Consider the following 20,880-nt stretch of genomic DNA (forward strand, 5'->3'; position numbering starts at 1 on the left):
CACTGTCGTCAGTGAGTGAGAATTGCCTGAGTCTCACCTTGCTCCTGATCATCCTCTTATTCAGTATTCACCTGCTATCTTTTGCTTGCTTGACCACTCACTGTATGAGTAGTGCTGCTTATCAATTCTAAGATCACATTTGCGCACATATTGACAAACGGTCTTGAACTAAAATTCTAATCTTTAGTGACAAGCCAGAACTGGCAATTCAAAAATCATTTTCAACCAGCCAAAATAGCTAGTGGGGGTGTCTTTCTAACTAAATCTATCCGCATTTGGCGGATGTTTATGTCAAGCCCTGCTAATAACCTAAGAAAAGTTAGCTAAAATGCAGCTTAAAAGCTACTCTTTTAGTTGACAGAATAAACATCTAAAGACGATCATCAAAATAAAGTGCAGCCCTACAAGTATATTGCTATATATACTCTCAGGCAAAAGTAAGTGATTAGCCCTGACTTAATAGTAAAAAATTAGCTATTTAGCTAACTCTAAAATGTGAACTTTCAATTATTAGCTTCAGCGACATCTTCCCCGTGTGTGTGCTTGTTAATTAATTAATCAATCACCATACAGTTTAATGAATTTACTGTAATTATTCATTCAGTAATTAGGACAAATCCCCAGGGACAACAAAAAGACAGAGAGAAAAGTCTTTTAAGCCCTCGTGTGTTTCTGGAAGTGAGACTTTGTGGAAGTTTCCTTGTTCCGTACAGAGATACAGAAAACAGCAGGAAGTGAGAATCCGTGGCAAGAGAGAGAAAATAAACCATGGAGAGTATAGAAAAAAACATTATTTACTTTCCAGCCAACATCAGCTCTCCATATCTCACTGTACCTGCTTGGCAATGGTTGACCTTTACATGTCTCCGTGTGTGTATGTGTGTGTGTGTGTTCGCACGCACTTGGTGCAAGGAAACCTGAGGCAGCAGCAGGTGGATGATTAACTAGCACAAATCACTAGCTGTACGTACAGATTCTCTCTCTCTCTCTCTCTCTCTCTCTCTCTCTCTCACTAACACACACTCACACACACTCACACACACACACACACACACACACACACACACACACACACACACACACACACACACACACACACACACACAATCACACACATACTCTTAGCGTTCGCTCATTTCAACAAGACTTCAACTTTTTTATCTTAAAATCTTTTTCCGAATTTCAAAATGCGAATCACAAACAAGAGCACTTTTAGGTAAATATAGTTAAAGATTTATAGAAACAAATGATCTCTCACAAATTGCTAATCAATTTCAACATTATTTACAAAAAAACGGTCAAGTAATACACTGAACAAAATAATTTGGCAATAGACATTGAGAAACAGCATTTTCTTGTACGAAATACTTCAGTGAAGTTTATTTTAGTACCAATTCTTAATATAATACTGGCTTATTACCTGCCTATTGTTAAGACATTGAATGTTTTTTTACTTATAAAGTACATCTTCCGCATGATCATATTCTACATCCCTAATCCTAGCCAATACCTAAACCTATACTACTCCATTATTACCTAATAGTAAGCAGTAAATAAGGTGTTTTATAGCAAAAATTATGCACATACACACAATTGTTTGGCTCACATTAACTATTTAATTATGCATATATGCAAGTCAGAATTATTAGCCTCCTTTTGAATTTTTTTCTATTTTAAATATTTCCCAAATGATGTGAACATTCCAGAGCGAGGACATTTTCACGGTATTTCACTGTATTAAAATGTCACTTTAAGCTGTATAGTGTCTTGAAAAATATAATGTAAAATATTATTTACTGTAATCATGGCAAAGATAAAATAAATAAGATATTAAAACAATTATGTTTAGAAATGTGCTTTTCTCTGTTGAACATAAATGATTTATTAGTTTTTATTAGTTATTCCTTGTTACTTTGTTGATAATAATGTTGTTAACTAATGTTAAAAATTTAATGTAAATTGTTAATGTTCTTTTGCTGATTTCAACATTTACTAATAGCCAATATTATAAGCAGAGCTAACTTGAACTAACAATGAACAGTGGAATTTATATAAAAACACTAAAAAATATGAATTCAAAATGTCTACACATTGTTATTGTACTTTATATTCATGCAGGTTCATTATAATATGAAAAAATCCATAAATTTCTGTAATTTAACAGCCATTATTCTACAGTAAATTTCTGTAATTTAACAGCCTTTATTCTATGGTAAATTTCTGTAATTTAACGTCTGTTATTCTACAATAAATTTCTGTAATTTAACAGCCATTTTTCCACTGTAAATTTCTGTAATTTAACAGCCATTTTTCCACTGTAAATTTCTGTAATTTAACGGCAGTTATTCTACTGTAAATTTCTGTATATTAACAGCCATTATTCTATGATAAATTTCTGTAATTTACCAGCCATTATTCTACGGTAAATTTCTGTAATTTAACAGCCATTATTCTATGGTAAATTTCTGTAATTTACCAGCCATTATTCTACGGTAAATTTCTGTAATTTAACAGCTGATATTCTACAGTAAATTTCTGTAATTTAACAGCCATTTTTCCACTGTAAATTTCTGTAATTTAACGGCAGTTATTCTACGGTAAATTTCTGTAATTTAACAGCCATTATTCTACGGTAAATTTCTGTAATTTAACAGCCATTATTCTACGGTAAATTTCTGTAATTTAACAGAGATTATTCTACGGTAAATTTCTGTAATTTAACAGCCATTATTCTATGGTAAATTTCTGTAATTTCATGGCCATTATTCTACAGTGAATTTCTGTAATTTAACAGCCATTAATCTATGGTAAATTTTTGGAATTTAACGGCTGTTATTCTATGGTAAATTTCTGTAATTAAACAGTCTTTATTGTACGCTAAATTTTTGTAATTCAACAGCCATTATTCTATGGTAAATTTCTGTAACTTAATGGCAGTTATTCTACGGTGAATTTCTGTAATTTAACAGCCTTTATTCTACAGTAAATTTTTGTAATTTAACAGCTGTTATTCTACTGTAAATTTTTGTAATTTAACAGCCATTATTCTATGGTAAATTTTTATAATTTCACGGCCATTATTCTACGGTACATTTCTGTAATTTAACAGCCATTATTCTATGGTAAATTTCTGTAATTTCACGGCCATTATTCTACGGTACATTTTTGTAATTTAACAGCCATTATTCTACGATAAATTTCTGTAATTTCACGGCCATTATTCTACGGTACATTTCTGTAATTTAACAGCCATTATTCTACGATAAATTTCTGTAATTTAACAGCCGTTATTTAACAGGGTTTTTTCGGCATCCCAGCTGCCTGAAAAAAAACATAAAATTACGGAATTTATTTACAGTGCACGTAAATCCAGTCAATCCAGAGAAACTGAGAGTGTTCAAGCGGTCTCTTCATTTTTTTCCATAGCTTTATATTCATTTTGTTTTAGATCAAGTGATTCAATCTTTTAAATTGTTACTAAACAACAAGTGTCTAAAATAATAAAGTTATAGATGATGTGTGAATGTAGGAGGCCTTTTCCTGGCAAGTGCGTGATCACAAGATAATGGTTTTTCATTATCTAACACACTGATTGACAGAAGTATCTGATCTTTGACTTCTCGACACACAGGACAATGTGTGACAATCGTCACATGCTTTATAAACTCACACACACAGCTACACAGGAACACACACACAAGGCTTTTGTGTGCAGACAGATCAATTAGTATCTCTTGGGTGAAACTCCTTCCATCTCACTGAAAGAACACAGTGAAATGTAGAGGAGAAGAACAATACACACGCAGGAAAACCACAAAACACACACACACACACACACACACACGCACACCTGCATTGATATTTCACATAAATGGGGAAAATGTGCAATAGAGAAGACTCATTGATGGAGATCTTCATTTAAATTGTTGCTAACAAGAATTCAGAAGTCTTAGTCCGTTCAGTCTTCAGTTGAACAAAAGCAAAATAAACTTTCAAGCAGTACTTCATCCAAATAAAATTGTATCATTCATTTCAGTTTAATATTACTTTTTTTCCAAGTAATATATGAGTTCAAAACATAGTTGAATATAAATGTTTTTGATTAAGAGCTCAACTAAATAATATTTGTTTTGACCAATGTAAAATTTTAAGGCTACTCACACAGTTATGACCTGGCCCACAGCACTATAGCCAGGTGCATCATGGGAAATGGTTTAGAGATAGTTTATGTGTTATATTAGTTAAAATACATGGGTTGATTTTTTTATAAACTTTATGTTCAATTCAATTCATCTTTATTTCTATAGCGCTTTTACAATGTAAATTGTGTCAATGCAGCTGCACAAACTGTAGGAGATTATAATGAATTGAAACAGTGGAGTTCAGTTTTCAGAGTTTAAATTCAGTTCGTGTGTGTTTATGTTTAAGGTGGCTTCTGTGATTTAGGTCTAATAATTAATTTATTCATAAAATGTTGACCATCACCATCAACGAGGGTAGTGTGTAAAGGAAGCGCCTTGGTGGTATGGTCCTGATAAAGGCTGATCATGTTCTGAGATCAGAATAAAAAGGTTAACTGACAGTACTACGCCCCTACCTGCTTATTCTGCCAGGCTGCTGACAACAAAAACACTCAGGGTTATGCAGTGTATGGGACATGAGTGTTTTCTGTGCTGATAACCTTTAAAGAATATTGTTTAAGACAGATTTATTTTTCATTGGCTCAACATATTTAAATGTGAAACTCAATTTTTTTTTATTTGGATGAATGATCATTTTATGGGAATTGTTGTTTTGATTAAAGCTACAAAGTTTTATTTGGAACAAAAAGAGAATTTAAATTAACTTTCTACAACAAGATACAGTTGAACTCAGAATTATTAGCCCCCCTTTGAATTATTTTAATTTTTTTTTTATTTTTCAACTGATGTTTAACAGAGCAAGGACATTTTTACAGTATGTCTAATAATATTTATGCTTCTGGAGAAAGTCTTATTTGTTTTATTTCTGCTAGAATAAAAAGTTACAGATTTTTTAAACACCATTTTAAGGTCAAATTATTAGCCCCTTTGAGCTAATTTTTTTTAAGAGTCAACAGAACAAACCGCCGTTATACAATAACTTGCCTTATTACCCTAACCTGCCTAGTTAACCTAATTAACCTAGTTAAGCCTTTTAATGTCACTTTAAGCTGTATAGAAGTGTATTGAAAAATATTTAGTCAAATATTATTAACTGTCATCATGGCAAAAATAAAATAAACCATTTATTAGAGATGAGTTATTAAAACTTTTCTGTTTAGAAATGTGTTGAAACAATCTTGTCTCTGTAAAACAGAAATTGGGGAAAAAAATAAACAGGGGGTCTAATAATTAATTCAATATATATCCATATATAGTAATTTCAAAGAAATTTTCAATATTTTAATAAATCAAATGGCTGATTACATTTTAAACAATGATTTTTTTGATGAAATAGACAAAAAATGTCAAATTAATCGAGTGTTTGATGTCATTATCAAGAATTGAGGATTAAAACCCTGGTCATCACGAAAGATGGATATTCAAGACACTTTAGCATTTTCTAAATAAATGAACAGAGGTTTCAGATGACCATCAAGTCATCAGCCTGGTGTGTGTATTTGTGTTTATGTATAGATGCTAAGCTCTTAGGCACGTCAAGGGCTCTTCAAACACGATACACTCCATTGATCAAGCAAAAGAGTGAAAAAAAAAGGCTTCAGATGCACACAAAAGTCCTGCAACTCTCAATGTTATAAGCCTTTCAGGACTAAAAGGGTTTGCATGTTTTTATCTCTTCTTGTATGTTGGGGCGTCAGCAAGATTTCAATCAGCTAATAGTTAAAAAGTCTCGATATTGATTAAAACTCCCATGCAATATTATCTCTAAGTAATCACGATTTGCATGAGTTTATTAAAACTTTGAAAACCACAACAGTACATTCAATTCTGCATTAAACCCAGGTCGCAACGTCAGTCTTTCTGAAAAGCATTGTTTTTTCTGTGTGTTGGTTCTGTGTTTCTGTGACAACAGTGGGAATAAAACTAGTTGGGAAATAAACATTAGCCGCTTTTACCCTGTGCAGTACAGTAAGGCTTGGCTCAGTTTTACCACCTTAACTACATTGACTTTTGGAAAAGCTTTTTGATTCTGGGTTGTCCTAATTTGATTGTAGATCCACTCTTCAGCTACCACTGAGACGACGCTTATTCTGAAAATGTTGCTCTATATACATTTCTGGAGATGGCGAATTATGTAGCCAGAAGTATGGCTGCATTTCCTCTTTAAAACGAAGTGGTATAATGGTGTTTCTTTTCAAGCTTACCAGCTGACCGGTTACCTCTGTATGTACGGCTTTCCCACTGTTACCAGTTTGTCCAGTCGTTCGCCATGTACATAGGAAGACTTGAGACACAAAGTTTCAGTTGGGTTTAGGAAAGGGGGTGGGTGGGGGTCAATCGGCGCTTTTGAAAACATTATTGGTTGGGTTTAGGTAAGGAGGATGGTGGGTCAGTTGAACAGTCAACAGCGGCCTCTGGTGGACTTACGAAAGAACATCAGGCGCAAATGGCACTCACAAGAGAAATTTGAGGTCTCAAAAAGCATACACAGCGACCTTTGGTGGATTTGTGAAAACAAAGACTGCAATAAAACATAGCTCCAGGGATTTGGAGCTCTCCACGGTACGTTTTCAGAGTGAGCATAAGTTGCAATGAGAGGAGCATCTGAGCCTCTTCTACTGATACCCCCACCCCCAACCATTTAAGGTGTCTGTTTCTTGCAGTTTAGTTGTGCAAACTAACAATATAGAATATATGTAAACATAGCGGGTTTGTTATTTTAGGTCACGTATGTAATAATGCTGATAGTGAGTGCAGTGTGTGTGTAAAGGAAAATTACAAATACTTAAATTACTGTAACTCAAGCATTGTACTTTTCTAAGTAGTTTACAAAATGTGTACTTTTACTGCATTATTTTCCTGCAGTCATTACTTTATATTTTTCTTTAGGCTAAGGTGATTGACTTAAAATAATCAGTCCCAAGATTTCTGTTTAATCAAATTTCACCCAAAAAAACTCACGTTAAACATGTTGACCTCAAGACACAGATGCTTTATGCCGACTGCATGATTTTAGCCCCGATTTTGACTCGCTGTTTTGCTTTAATACCAAAAATTGTTACCATGTATTTTCACTGGTATTGGTACTAAATCTTAACAAATTGTTACAGTGACAATCATGCTTTTAAAGCAGTTTGATGCTTTAAATGAAGTAAGCAGCAATTACATTATTAGAACAATAGGTGGCATCAAGCAGCCCTTAAAATTTTATTATCTTTGAATAATTAATTCAAGAGATTCTTAAAAAATACTGATTCAACTGCTAATTAATCATTCTTCCAGATCAAGATGTTTTTTTTATTATCCCGTAATATATTATCTAAAAAATTATAGTAATGAAAATTTTGTCAGAACCTCTAAATTATTATTATTATATAGTTTGTTAAATTGCTTATTCAGAATTGTGATACTGATTCTCAACAAACAAACAAAAAATCATGATTCTCAGATATCCAGAATAAACCAGCTCTAAATCTGCATCCATATATAGGATGACCAGTGCAATAAAAGTCAAAGTTTACTGCGTTGTGAACAGATCATCTAAGTGAGTTAATGTTTATTGTTAAAGAGAGTCTTAAAGATTTGAAGAAACCACTCACATGATGTACTGAAAAGTGCAGCGACTTGCGTTCTTCTCGGAGACAGAGCAAAAACCTGTATAATGGTGCTATATAATTATTAAACCCCATCTCTGACAAACACTGACCTTTGTGACACTTTATAATCCCTGTGCAGATCATTAACATTAACTCTCTCTAAATGATAATCCAAAATCCTCTATAAGTTAACACATACATACAATTTAAAAACACACTGACTCAGTAAACACTGTAGCATGTAATCTATAATGACTTTTCAATTAGCCAGTACCTGTCGAGGTTTAAATGTGAATATTAATTGTAGTAAGAAAAAGAAAAAAAAATACATTATGCAGTGTTAAAGCAGTTGAATGATTTTAAAAGTGACAGGAGGGATCTACTTCTGTTAATCAGCCAAACATTTTGCTTAGACCGAAGTGGACAAATGTCTGACGTTTACAAATATCTGAGCATAGATTTACTTCAGATGATAAACAAAATCAGAATTATTTGTAACTTTAGTGATTTCTGTTTGTTTTATTTTATTTATTTTAATTTATCTGTAATCCAGATAACACTTTCTGTAAGGTTTCAGTAGTGAATATTAGTTAATGCTTTTAACAAGCAATGAACGATAGTTCTTTGTTAGTTCATGTGAACTCACAGCGCATAAACTAATGTTAGCACAAATCAGAATTTAATAATGCATTGCTAAATGTTGAATTATGATTAATAAATACTACAAGTATTGTTCATTCTTAGTTCATCTTAGTAAATAAATAACTTATTATTGTAAAATGTTACTACAATTTTATTATACAGGTATAGCATTTTCAGATTAATTTAAATGTGAGTCATGTCTTTTATCTTATTAGTTTAAAAAATATTTTGCTTTCATTTTTTTAGTATTTATTTGTAGTATTTTAGTTCTAGGGGGGAGTTAATAATTCTGACTTCAACTGTACATAATATGCATAATGGGGTGCAAACCGTTTATATAATTCATATATGTCTGCACAGACTGTGAAACATAAAACAAGACCAAAGAAAATCTGACGTTTTTTGTTTTGCTTAGAACACAACCATCAAACGATGGCAGACGGAGCGAGAGACGTGTGGACACAGAGACCGTCAAACCAATGCCATTCTCAATTCCTGTCAGCTTCAGTTTCAATTCTCTATGAAAACAAGCTACAGTAAAGCATTTATCAAGACATTCATATAAAACACACACAATGATTCAGTTCTCACGATTTGTCAAAAAGCATGGTACACGTAAATTAATGGTTTTCATATTCTGTCATGCATGCTTTTGTTTTTTGTTTTTCATTTATTTATGATTTTGAATTGCATTATGGGACCTTGATTTTTCCTCCAACTTTAGATGTTGAAAAGTGTGAAATGTGTTTATTTTTAATAGTTTGAAGTGATATATTGATATGTGGATTGATTGTAAACTAAAGTGCAAAAACCTGGTGATGAACTGCCAGTACTTTTTCTGTTATTTTATGGATCTTAATTCTCGATATATAATTTATTATACAATATACTGTTTTAAGCTACTAAAAAGTCAATGAAAGTCTCATTGTTAACCTGCAGAGTTGAATTTTCATCTTCAAAAGTCGACAGAGCAGAGATCAGTGTTATAAAATGCAATTTATAACTGTAAATAAACATCCTAACATCCAAAACTGATAATCACAGAAAAAGGAACCTGTTATTAACAGCTATTTTAACAGTGTACTCTGAACAGGTGTTAAATAAAAATATGTAACAATCTGTGCTATTTATAAATGATTTTATTAATTAAGAATATGTTTCATATATATGTTCACTTTTAGTTTCAATTTTGTATACATTATATCATTTGATCTTTAATATGTATTTCTTTGAAAATGTATTTGGTGTTAGTTAGTTAGTTAGTTAGTTAGTTAGTTAGTTAGTTAGTTAGTTAGTTAGTTAGTTAGTTAGTTAGTTAGTTAGTTAGTTAGTTAGTTAGTTAGTTAGTTAGTTAAACTTTATTGTCCTTGACAGGAAATTTGTTATGGGCATCACCATATTGCTGCAGACTTTCCATAAAAACAAACAATACAATATACAATAATTACAATTCTAATTAAGATAAATCCTTGTTAAGTAAACTCACTGAAACTGGTATAAAGGATTTCTTATATCGGTTCAACCTACATTTAGGCACTCTATATATTCTACCAGAGGGCAGCAGTTCATAATGTTGAGACAATGAATGAGTTGGATCATTCAGAATTTGATCGAGGACACAATTCTCTTATAAAACTTGAGGATTAAAATATTCATAGTGCCCAACAATTTTCCATCCTGTCTTTAAGAGATGCATCAACTTAGATTTACACTGTACAGATAGGTTGCCAAACCACACTGTGATACCCTACCTGACAATGCCTTCAAGAACAGCTTTATAAAACAACATCATAGGCTTGTTGACTCCAAAAAGACGTAACCTCCATAAAAAATACAATCTCTTGTGTAAACGAGAGCAAACCCACTCTATGTGTGTTTTCCATGAAAAAGAACTTTCAATTTAAATGCCCAAATACTTTTAGGTCTCTGACTGAGTAATAGGATGATCGTGTACAACCACTTGACGATGGTCACCTATACACTTTGGGTCAAATACCATCTCTTCAGTTTCCTTAGTATTTATTTTTAGCTTATTTGTATCACACCAATAAACAAATGAGCTAATTTCTGACTGATAGATAACACTAATACCATCATTCTCATAAAGTAAACTTGGTATAGCTGTGTAATCAGAATATTTAAAAAATATTATATAGCTTTATTTAGTTTTAGTCATTTATGCGCTAAATCTTTTTACTAAGTTGGCAGAAAATCATTTATAATTTTTGATTTTACCTTTTCAACAAATTTTGAACATAACTTTTTATCTTCAACTTAATACCACTTGACATTTGTAATAGTTTTGGTTTTAGTTAAAAAGCCAACACTGCTAACTATTAATAACAAAACAGGAAGAAGGAAGTTAGAAAGCTAAAAATCCTTACGGTTAAGTGAAACCCCACAATTAAAAACACCACATATTCATCGTTTTTTCATATACTGTACACACAAAGAGATTCAACTGAACAAATCCCACACAAACCTGACAATAAGCTAAAGTACTTTGCTTTATTTTCACTAAAGAGACTACATAAGAGTGAAGAGGTTGAACCATAAACGCTGACGACATCTTGAGGTTTCTTATCTCACCTATTGCACTCCTCAATCCAGTTTAATCTACTTACCGCAACACAATGTGACGAGGTCTGATCAATCACAATGTGCTGACACAAACACACAAATCTGCTCGAAAAATGCCTCAAGTAAGCACAACGCTGATGTCTCATCACTTTCTATTGATGTGAGAAATCTATAGGGAATCAAAATACTATTTCCCCCAACCCAAGAAATGTGACAAGCGTTCTGATAACAGAAGCACACTCAGGTCTGGGCCCACCCTATCAGCAAACACAAGACTGAAGAAGTCAAGTCCAAAGACCAACAGTCAACACACACAATTACATTTTACACCACATATACACACACCAGTCAAAAAAAAACACAAATGCTAACAATATTCACTATAACAGTAACTAGCTGTAGCCACACATTTCTGTTTGATGTATTGATTTGTCCCTCAAAAATGAAATATTATTATCTGACTTTTCCTGATCCTCTTTGTAAAGCATTTTAGACACAATCTACATTACACAAAGCTTGACTTTTAGAGTACTACTGAAGGTCATGAAGGTCAACGTTACAAAGAATGCACAAGTACAACACTGACTATTTGAACTAGCAAAATGCTAGCAGTTACAGAAAAAATGACAACAAAGAGTTTTACCTGGCGTTTCAGGTGGATGAATGGGTGTCCGAGTGGGGGGTGTGATGTTGTTTCACTCACACACAGTCACTCACACACTCAGGCCTTCTCTTCAGTCTGTCTGGAGTCTGCTCGCACACACACCGTCTGTGGGGCAGAGGAGTGTGTGATTGGAGGTGCAGTTGGTAAAAGAGTGTTTACTCAATGCATGTGAGGGGTGGGGCGGTGCAAAGGTGCCCCCTCCTAAACCTCTCTCTCTCTCTCTCTCTCTCTCTCTCTCTCTCTCTCTCTCCTATATTTCTTTCTTTCTTCCTTTTACTTGTCACACCCAAAAACCCTTCTCTCTCGTTCAATTTTTTTTCTGGGAGCAAACTGTGTGCGGTGAGCTGTGAATGCGGTTTGTCCATTGACCGAGCAGAAAGTTTGTTTTAGGTGGCAATTGGCTGGAAATTATTCAAGCCTGACCTGAAATCAATTTCCTTCATTTGAACTGCTCAACCTAATTTTAACTCTTTTCAGACAGTTCATGAAATCTTCTCATTCCCGTTCCTTAAGAAGCAGGCAGTCACACGTTTACCATGTGTTTTATTGTGCTTTAGTTACTTGGAAAAGGTGGAAATAATTGATTCGCAGATGGGTGTGGGTTTGTGGGTGTGCACTTGATTTGCAAAAACTAAATATTTGTCATATAGTAGAGACCACTTTTTCAACCATGTTGACGTTACATTGAAGTTGACTATTGAATAGTTTACAGAAGTTGGACACTGTAAAAACATTTGTATGTGCACGTTTTCAGTTTTATGACAATGCTAGAAACATGCTTATTGAAGGATAGACAGGAAAATAGTTATCCAAAGCAAGGAGTAAAAAAGCTGGGATCCTCACAATCGATTTGTGTTGGGACAACCGGAAAGAATTAAGTTACCTTATTAGTTTGTAAACATTCAAGTGGATTGAACATAAAACAATTAAGTTGTCCCCCCCCCCCAAAAAAAACTAAAGAGTTGTGCTGTTTCAGCTGTTGTTAATAAACAGTTTGAACAAACAGCAAACATCCTTTTTTGAGTGTATTCGATAAAATATTGCATTCGGTACACAGCAAAATAATGCTTTTCTTATATATGTAATGTCTTGTTTCTAGTCCAAATATCTAAATTCTTTAAATATTTCCGAAAATCCAACTGCTTAAATCAAGAACCATTTTCTAGACAATAAATAATGTCAAAATGAAGCTAGTTTTTCCTTAAAACAGCAAAATGATCTGCCAATGTTGTAAACTAAATAATCTCATGTCAAAAGGAAAAACAAGATCAGTTTGCTTACCTTATTGTCATGTTTATTTTGCTTGTTTTAAGGAAAAACTTAATTGTGTACATATTATTTCTTAAAACAAGACAATATGTTTTGATTGATGAGAAAATGCAATTATATATTTGGATTAGAAACAAAATATCTCGAAAAAAGCATTTTTATTTTAATAACAGCATTTTAATAAACAGATTTACTAGCAAAAAATAAAAAAACAAAAATCAGGCTTTGTAAAATGCACACTGATGTCTTTGGAAAATGGCAATAATAAATAAGGATGCACCAAAATACAAATTTTGGACCAATTTGACTTATTCTAATATGCTAATACATTGCATTTACTATAGACTGTATCTTTAAATATATATATATATATATATATATATATATATATATATATATATATATATATATATATATATATATATATATATATATATATATATATATATATATATATATATATATTTATATATCATCTGTTACAGAGGATTTTGAATTAAAATGTAATTCAATTTAAAGCTTTCAAAAAATTACAAGAATCAAAGAATCCTAGAACAAAAAAAAAAAGGTTTCCTCTGCTGTTTTCTATTGTGATAATAGTAAAGTGTGATTCCGAGGACAAATTCATCGTTAAATGATCAGTTTCACAATATTATATTTCACTGAAACAAATAAAAGCACATCTAAAAAAGGATTATTATTAAAACTGAGCTAAAACAACACAATTCATAAGTTTATTGGTGAAACAACTTCATTATTTAATGTTCAATCTGCTTAAATGTGTAAAAACTAATAAGTTGACTTAATTCCTTCCTCAAATCAATTGTGTGGACTGTGGAACCCAAAATTTTTTACAGTCTTCGCAGCCTCTTTAAGCATAAGAAACTTTGTTTAAAAACCACCAACCCAGTTCATTAGACTGGTAGTGTATCCCTTTAAATCATGCTACAAAGCAGCACTTTCCTCCATAACCCACATACCGAGTCTTGAAATGTTGAAAACACAAAGTTCACGGACGTGTTATTTATCAACTACCCGATTACATTTTTCTGCAGAGTCAGTTTTCTGTCATATGATGATGGTCACTTGTTACATGTTCAGCTAGATCTACTAAACCTCATAGGGGTGGGAATACAGAAGTGCAACGAGGGGGGGTTGCATATATACAGGAAATGACGGTGCACTTAAGAGCCAAAACAATATTTTGTCCTAGACGGTTGACTGATCACAAGAATCCCTAATAGCCACACAAAACAAACACACACATACATGCACACAAAAAGGGTGGCAAACCAGTTTGATGGATCCTTCAACGGTCTCAAACATTTCAAAAACTTTTTTCTCTCCACAACTTGCTCAAAACACAACCTTGAGATCTAAAATAGCACCATCGGAGATTATCTTTTTAATCATTGGCAACATTATAAAACCCGCTGCATTGTGGGTAGGCCATTTAACAGGGTGAGGCTGTGTAGAGAGTCAACAAGCCTTGAGAGGGTGCAAAGTCTGCTTTTATACCCTTATCAGTGTCCATTTTACACTATAAACCTTCTCTCCTTGAGTCGTTCTTCAAGATGGAGGAAGGAGAGGGTTTGTTTGTCATAGAAATCGAGAAACGGAATATTACAGTAGGTAATTATGAATGAGACGTAATAAATATACATCCTCAAGGGACAAGGATAGAAGATGCGTTTGTGTGTTTTGGGGGGATAAAGTTAGACTGTAAGTGTGTTTTAGTTTTGCACACATTGCGTCACACATTGCAGGTAAAGGTAACTGGAAAATCAGGTTTACCTCAACACTGTAGGAAAACATGAATAGGCTAAAGACACACACACACACACACAGGCACGCAAACAGACATGTGCTCTGTGCTAGTAACACGTCTGCCCTTACAGTAGATCTGACTCTGAGTCAAGGTCATCTGATGGTGACTGCGCTGGAAAGACTGAGCTTTAAATATCTCCAGATGCGGAAGAGCCATGTTGAACTGTAATACTCGGCGTGATTTTAGACTAATTAGATTGTGCTGTTGGTAGAGCTACAAAGCAGAATGGCCTAAAAAACAAGAACAAAACCTTTGGTTGATGTCAGTGGTGGATAGTTCATTCTTTTTACTGTACACTGTAGAAATATTTGTAAATTAGCAGTTTTCACTATTTTGTGATTTGTGTTTTTATTTTTGCTTTTTAATTGCATTATTGGACCTTAAACTTTCTTCCAACCACTTTTAACCCTGAAAAGTCTGAAAAGGTGACTTTTTATTAAGATTTTTAATAGTTTAAAGTGATATATTTTCTGTATATTACACCACAAAAACCTAAACTGTCAAAACATTTAATGTTATTTCTCTATATATTATCATACTTTATATTATTTCAAACTACAAATTTCAATAAAAGTCACTTTGTTGAACTCTAGAAATTTGAGTTTTCAACATTAAAAGTCAACAGAGCAGAGATCAAGATCCAATAAAGCAATTCACAACCATAAATAAGCAGAAAACACTTGTGAATCAGGTTTTTTTTCAGTGTTTTTTTTAAGTATGTGTGTCTTATTTGAGCATTGCTAAGAAAGGTTTACTTTACTACATTTTTTTTTTTAATCTTGAATGTACCTGAATTTTTTCAACAGATATGTTTTTTTAAACATATGGACATCTGCTAAAGAAGATTTACACTATCGGTCAAAAGTTTGAGGTCAGTAGGATTTTTAAATGTTTTAAAATAAGCTTCTCCTGCTTACCAAAATTGCATTTACAGTATTTAATCAAAAATAAATTACACATAGTAAAAATAATTAAATTTTACTGCACTATAAAAGAACTGTTTAAAAGTAGTTTATGATTTAATTTAATAATTTATTCCAGTGATTTTAAAGATGAATTTTCAGCTTCATTACTCTAGTCTTGAGAGTCACGTGTTCCTTCAGAAATCACTCTAATATTAATTATTATTATGATTATTATTAACGATGATAGTAATAAAAGCAATCATGACTGGAGTAATAATTTAATTTGAAACTACATACAATAAGAAAGCAGTTTTTTATGAATATTTAACAATTTAATAATTTTTGATGAACAGGACTCCTTTAAAAAAAACTGACCCCAAACTTTTAACTGGTAGTGTAAATTCAAAATGAATATTGAACTTTTGACCTTTAAATTTATCAAAGAATCCTAAAAAAGTTTTTTACTATATAGTTTATATATATATATAATTATATTWTATTTTATATATATATATATATATATATATATATATATATATATATATATATATATATATATATATATATATATATATATATATATATATATATATATATATATTTATATTACGGGGACATTTACATTCTACCTCACTGGTGTCAATGTTTATAATTCAACATTTACTTAAAAGGACATTTAATAGGATGTAATAATAGGATGTATAATAGGACATTTACTGTTTTAACATATTAAACAGTATTATTATAAGTATTGCTAGGAAAAGTTTACTTTACTAAACCCCATACCATAAAAACAATCATAAATGTAGTGAAAAATTACTTTGAACTGGAGAAATTGTGATCTGACACAACTACAGTGTCTAATTAGTGAATAAAATGAAACTGGTCATTTGACCTGTTAACTCAATTCACAAATCGCACTAAACAATTAATTTGTGAATTAGACAGATCTGATGGTGTCTGTTCAAGCGATCAACAATCTCATGATTCAAAGGAGTCTACAGTTAATGACTCACTGATTCAAACGACCCATTTGTGTCCAGTTAACGATTCACTCAATTTATAGACTCATTCAAAGTAATTCTGATTTAAGAGATCCTTTAATTGAGGGCTCATAACTGATGTCAAATGTGAAATTGTAATATATTAATGCTGAATTTTAAGGTTTATTATTGTGAATGAAAATCACATTTAGGTCATGACTGATAAAATTAGTAATGTAAAAGGTCTGAATTACTGTCTTAAGTAATGCTAAAATAAAACAAAGTAACGCTCATGCAGTTTATCCATTGCTATAGTGTATTTTGCCCTATGTTACATCTTTTTTATATTGTATGTTTATATTTTTCACTTTATTAGTAACAGTAACAGTTTACAGTAAGTTTCCATAAGTTAATGTTATTTAATGTATTTATGATCAAACAATTTTCAATACATTTATTACAGTATTTATTCATATTTGATAACGTTACTTAATGAATATAAAGTCGTTCATTGTTAACTCTAGTTAACTCACAGTCCATTAACATGTTAACAAGCAACGCTTTTAATAATGCATTGGTAAATGTTGTACTTTTACTGCACTATTGCACAAGTATTCTTAACCCTTATGTGCTGTTGGAGATGTGTTCATCCACTCTGGGCTTATTTTGTGTCCTATTTTGGCCACAAATTTTTCTGTTTCAGCTAACTGAATGATTTTTGGTTGAGAAAATGCTCAAAAAAAAAAAAAAAAAAAAAAAAAAACTCAAAAGAGACACTCTGGGCAAATTTACTACCCTTTTGTTATGTTCTGGATAAAAACATCCACTGAATTAAACTGCTGTAAAACTGCATCAGATCAATATATTTTTTTACATTTTTGCATAAATCTGTTGATCAACCTCAGTCCTGATCAAAACTACTAAATTGCTTAGAAAAAACAAGATTTGAACTCTTTAATTGGCAAATTCATAAATTATGTCACAGATTTAGTAAAAAAACTCACACAAAATGCCGTATTTTTAATGTAAAATGTGAACTGGATTTGTTTTTATCTTTTATCAAAGTCTTGGACACGTAAAACAGCATTGTCTTTGATGCATTGTTTTTGATTCATTTCATTTTTCTCCCTCATTTACTGTTGGTGGCTGTTTTTGCCCCATTTACTTCCATTATAACCACATTTTTTTTGATTACAAAACCGTGACACCATATAATCATGCATTTTTGATTGTTGGTGGTTTTCCCTGTTGGGAGAAGGTCACATTTTTACTAATCATCAGTTGGCACCATTAACCCTTTAGATAGGCCTGTGCAAAAAAAAAAAAAAGCATAGTTTCTGGATTTCATATGGAGTATAACAGCAAATTAAAGTCTGTGTATGTGTGTGAGAGTGACCTTTACGCACTTACCTTGATGTGACTGAGAAAATCAAAGTATGCACCTTAGCTCTCAGAACTCAATCATTTATTTATTTTTTTTCAGCTTAGTCCATTTATTAATCTGGGGTCACCACAGCGGAATGAACTGCCAACCTATCTAGCATTTTGTTTACGCAGCGGATGCCCTTCCAGCTGCAACCCATCACTGGGAAACATCCATACACACTCGTTCACACACATACACTACAGACAATTTGATTTACTCAATTCTCCTATAGCACATGTATTTGCACTTGTGGGGAAAACCGGAGCACCAGGAGGAAACCCACCCAAACATGGAGAGAACTCCACACAGAAATGGCAACTGATCCAGCCGAGGCTCGAATCAGTGTACTTCTTGCTGTGAAGCGATCAAGCTACCCACTGTGCCACCATGTGACCCTTGCTCTCAGAACTACATGAAGTAAATAAAAACAAAGACTGTGTATAATATATTTATGCACTATCAAATGTGGCTATAATGGAGGTTAATGGGGCAACATTAGATAAAAACATTAGATTGTTAGATAAAAATCTAACAATGCATCTAAAAGTTCATGTTGTGTAAAAAGTTAAAAAAGAAATCCAGTCCACAATTACTTTTCATATTGGAAATACGTCCTTTTGTGTGTTTTTTTCACCAAATCAGTGATATCATTTATAAATTTGGCAATTAAAGAGTTGAGATCCTGTCATTTTTTATTTAATTTAGTAGTTTGGATGAGGACTGGGGTTGATTAACAGATTTATGCAAAAAATGTGAATAAAGCAGGTGTTTTCAAATCAGTGGATGTTTTCAGCCCCAACACAACAAAAGGATGATCAAATAGGAAACTAAAACAGTTCACTAAACAACAAAACTTCTACAATCAACATCATGTCTGACATTTACAATAATAAACTTTAAAATAACTGGCACAAAATTTGATAAAAACGGTTCAACTTATTTCATATACTCTAAAAAAATAGGAAAATGTACTTGCAGCTTATTACACAGATTGTTTACCATAAAATAAAAACGGAAAACTTCTGTTAATTAACAGTGTCCACATAAAAAAAAAAAAAAAAAAAAAAAAATATATATATATATATATATATATATATATATATATATATATATATATATATATATATATATATATATATATATATATATATATATATATATATCAGTTTTTTGATGGTTAAACAAAGCTAAAAAGCTGTAAAAAAGCTAAATATTTTATAGTAATTTAAGGGCTTTCCATATTAAAAAAATGTTTCATTTCTGTGTTTTTAAGGGTATACCAATGGTAAAAAAGCGGAAATATTCAGTTTTAATAGTATACCTACAATAAAAAAACAGACATATTCTGTGTTTTAATGGGACACCTACTGTAAAAATTAGGCCTTTTTTGCTGTATTAATGATATATCTACAGTGAAAAAATGAATTTGTTTTAATGGAAAAAGAGGCCTTCTTTGGTGATTTAATGGTATACCTACTGTAAAAAATTTACTATTTTACAAATTTAATGCTATTCAAGCAGCATAAAAATGGCAAATGGTAAGGATACACATATATACTAATGGGAAAACACACTATTAATGGTTTACCTAAAGTAAAACAAAACATTTTTCTACACTGTATGTGTAGAGAAGCAGTAAATAGTTTGTTAACTGTGCACTTACAATAGTTAGTAATAAACAACAACTTTGCAATAAAAACAGATTCTTTAATGAATACAAATCATATGAATTCCAAATAGCTAGTTATACACATAATAATACATATTAACATGTGAATCACACAGTGAGAAGTCTTTTGTTAAGCGCTTTACAAATTTGACCTAAATCCTGCATCATGTAACTGAATTAAAAAGTTAACTTAATCGATTTGTGTTGAGGCTACATAAAAGAATTATATGAAATGGGCTGGAAATAGGGTATATGCACACAGACTTTTAATTTCAGTCAGCCAGCCAGCCACAGGGCTACCAGTGAATTGTCATCCCATACAAAATTGCTACGTTTAAGATCTGATAAAAAAAAAAAAAAAAAACACACACACACAATCTTCACTGCCTGGCTGAAATACGATATAACGAGGGTCTCAGACCAAACAAGAAACATAGCATTAAATTATATTTTTTCACGCCATGTCTTTATTAATTTTACCCCAGTATTTTCGATGGAATTTCTGCACTAGCCTGCTGCTAATGATGCCACATGTGTTTAAACGGTCTTTCGCCTCTTTTACGCTTTAATAACCAAATGGATGCTCAAGTATATTTAACTGATTATATTTTAATTACTTTACAAACATCTATGTAGTAAAAGGAACCTTATGAAATTGAAAATAGTCACATAAAGCTGTCACTGAAAGTTCATCATTGGCTGAAATACACTAGCTATGCATATAGCTCATTGAAATAGTATTTAGAAAGACATTTTTGTCAACTTGTGCTAGATTCTTTGACAAGTAATAGTACTTTTACTTGTCAGTACTCTTTCCACAACTGGATATGAGAAAACTACATCATTTTTGTACAATGTTTTTCTGTTTGAAAAGCTCAACGGTGAAGGTCTTCACTGAAAGAACAGCATGTACTTACAGAAAAGCAACATCATGAGTCTGTGAGTGTCCTGTACCAATGCAGGAACGATGAGATGTTTTAAACAGTTACTTTTAAAAAAGACACTCACTTCTAGAGAGCGTCACGTTCTCTTGCCCTTCATTCCATACTACCGCATCAAAACAGGAGTGGTGCACTGCTAATGCAATTAAAAAATACATACTATATAACAGTATTATTCATTCACACACCAATGCTGCTTTTGTCCAGTTTGTCGAGTTCAATGGACGGGGGCTAT

At 32.1% G+C, this 20,880-nt stretch overlaps 1 protein-coding gene across 6 annotated transcripts in view; it reads right to left on the minus strand.

Annotated features, from left to right (window-relative positions):
• rbm47 (RNA binding motif protein 47) overlaps positions 1-20,880 on the minus strand; it is a 49,622-nt gene that overhangs the window by 23,737 nt on the left and 5,005 nt on the right. For 3 of the 6 annotated variants that reach the window (NM_001114686.2, XM_005168361.6, XM_005168359.6), the window contains 1 exon segment: positions 11,604-11,729. The exons of the other annotated variants lie outside the window; for them this stretch is intronic. The gene's annotated coding sequence lies outside the window, so the exon portion shown is untranslated. 6 annotated transcript variants of the gene reach the window in all.

The sequence above is a fragment of the Danio rerio genome, chromosome 1 (assembly GCF_049306965.1).
Source record: "Danio rerio strain Tuebingen ecotype United States chromosome 1, GRCz12tu, whole genome shotgun sequence".
In the NCBI taxonomy this organism is placed as follows: Eukaryota; Metazoa; Chordata; class Actinopteri; order Cypriniformes; family Danionidae; genus Danio; species Danio rerio.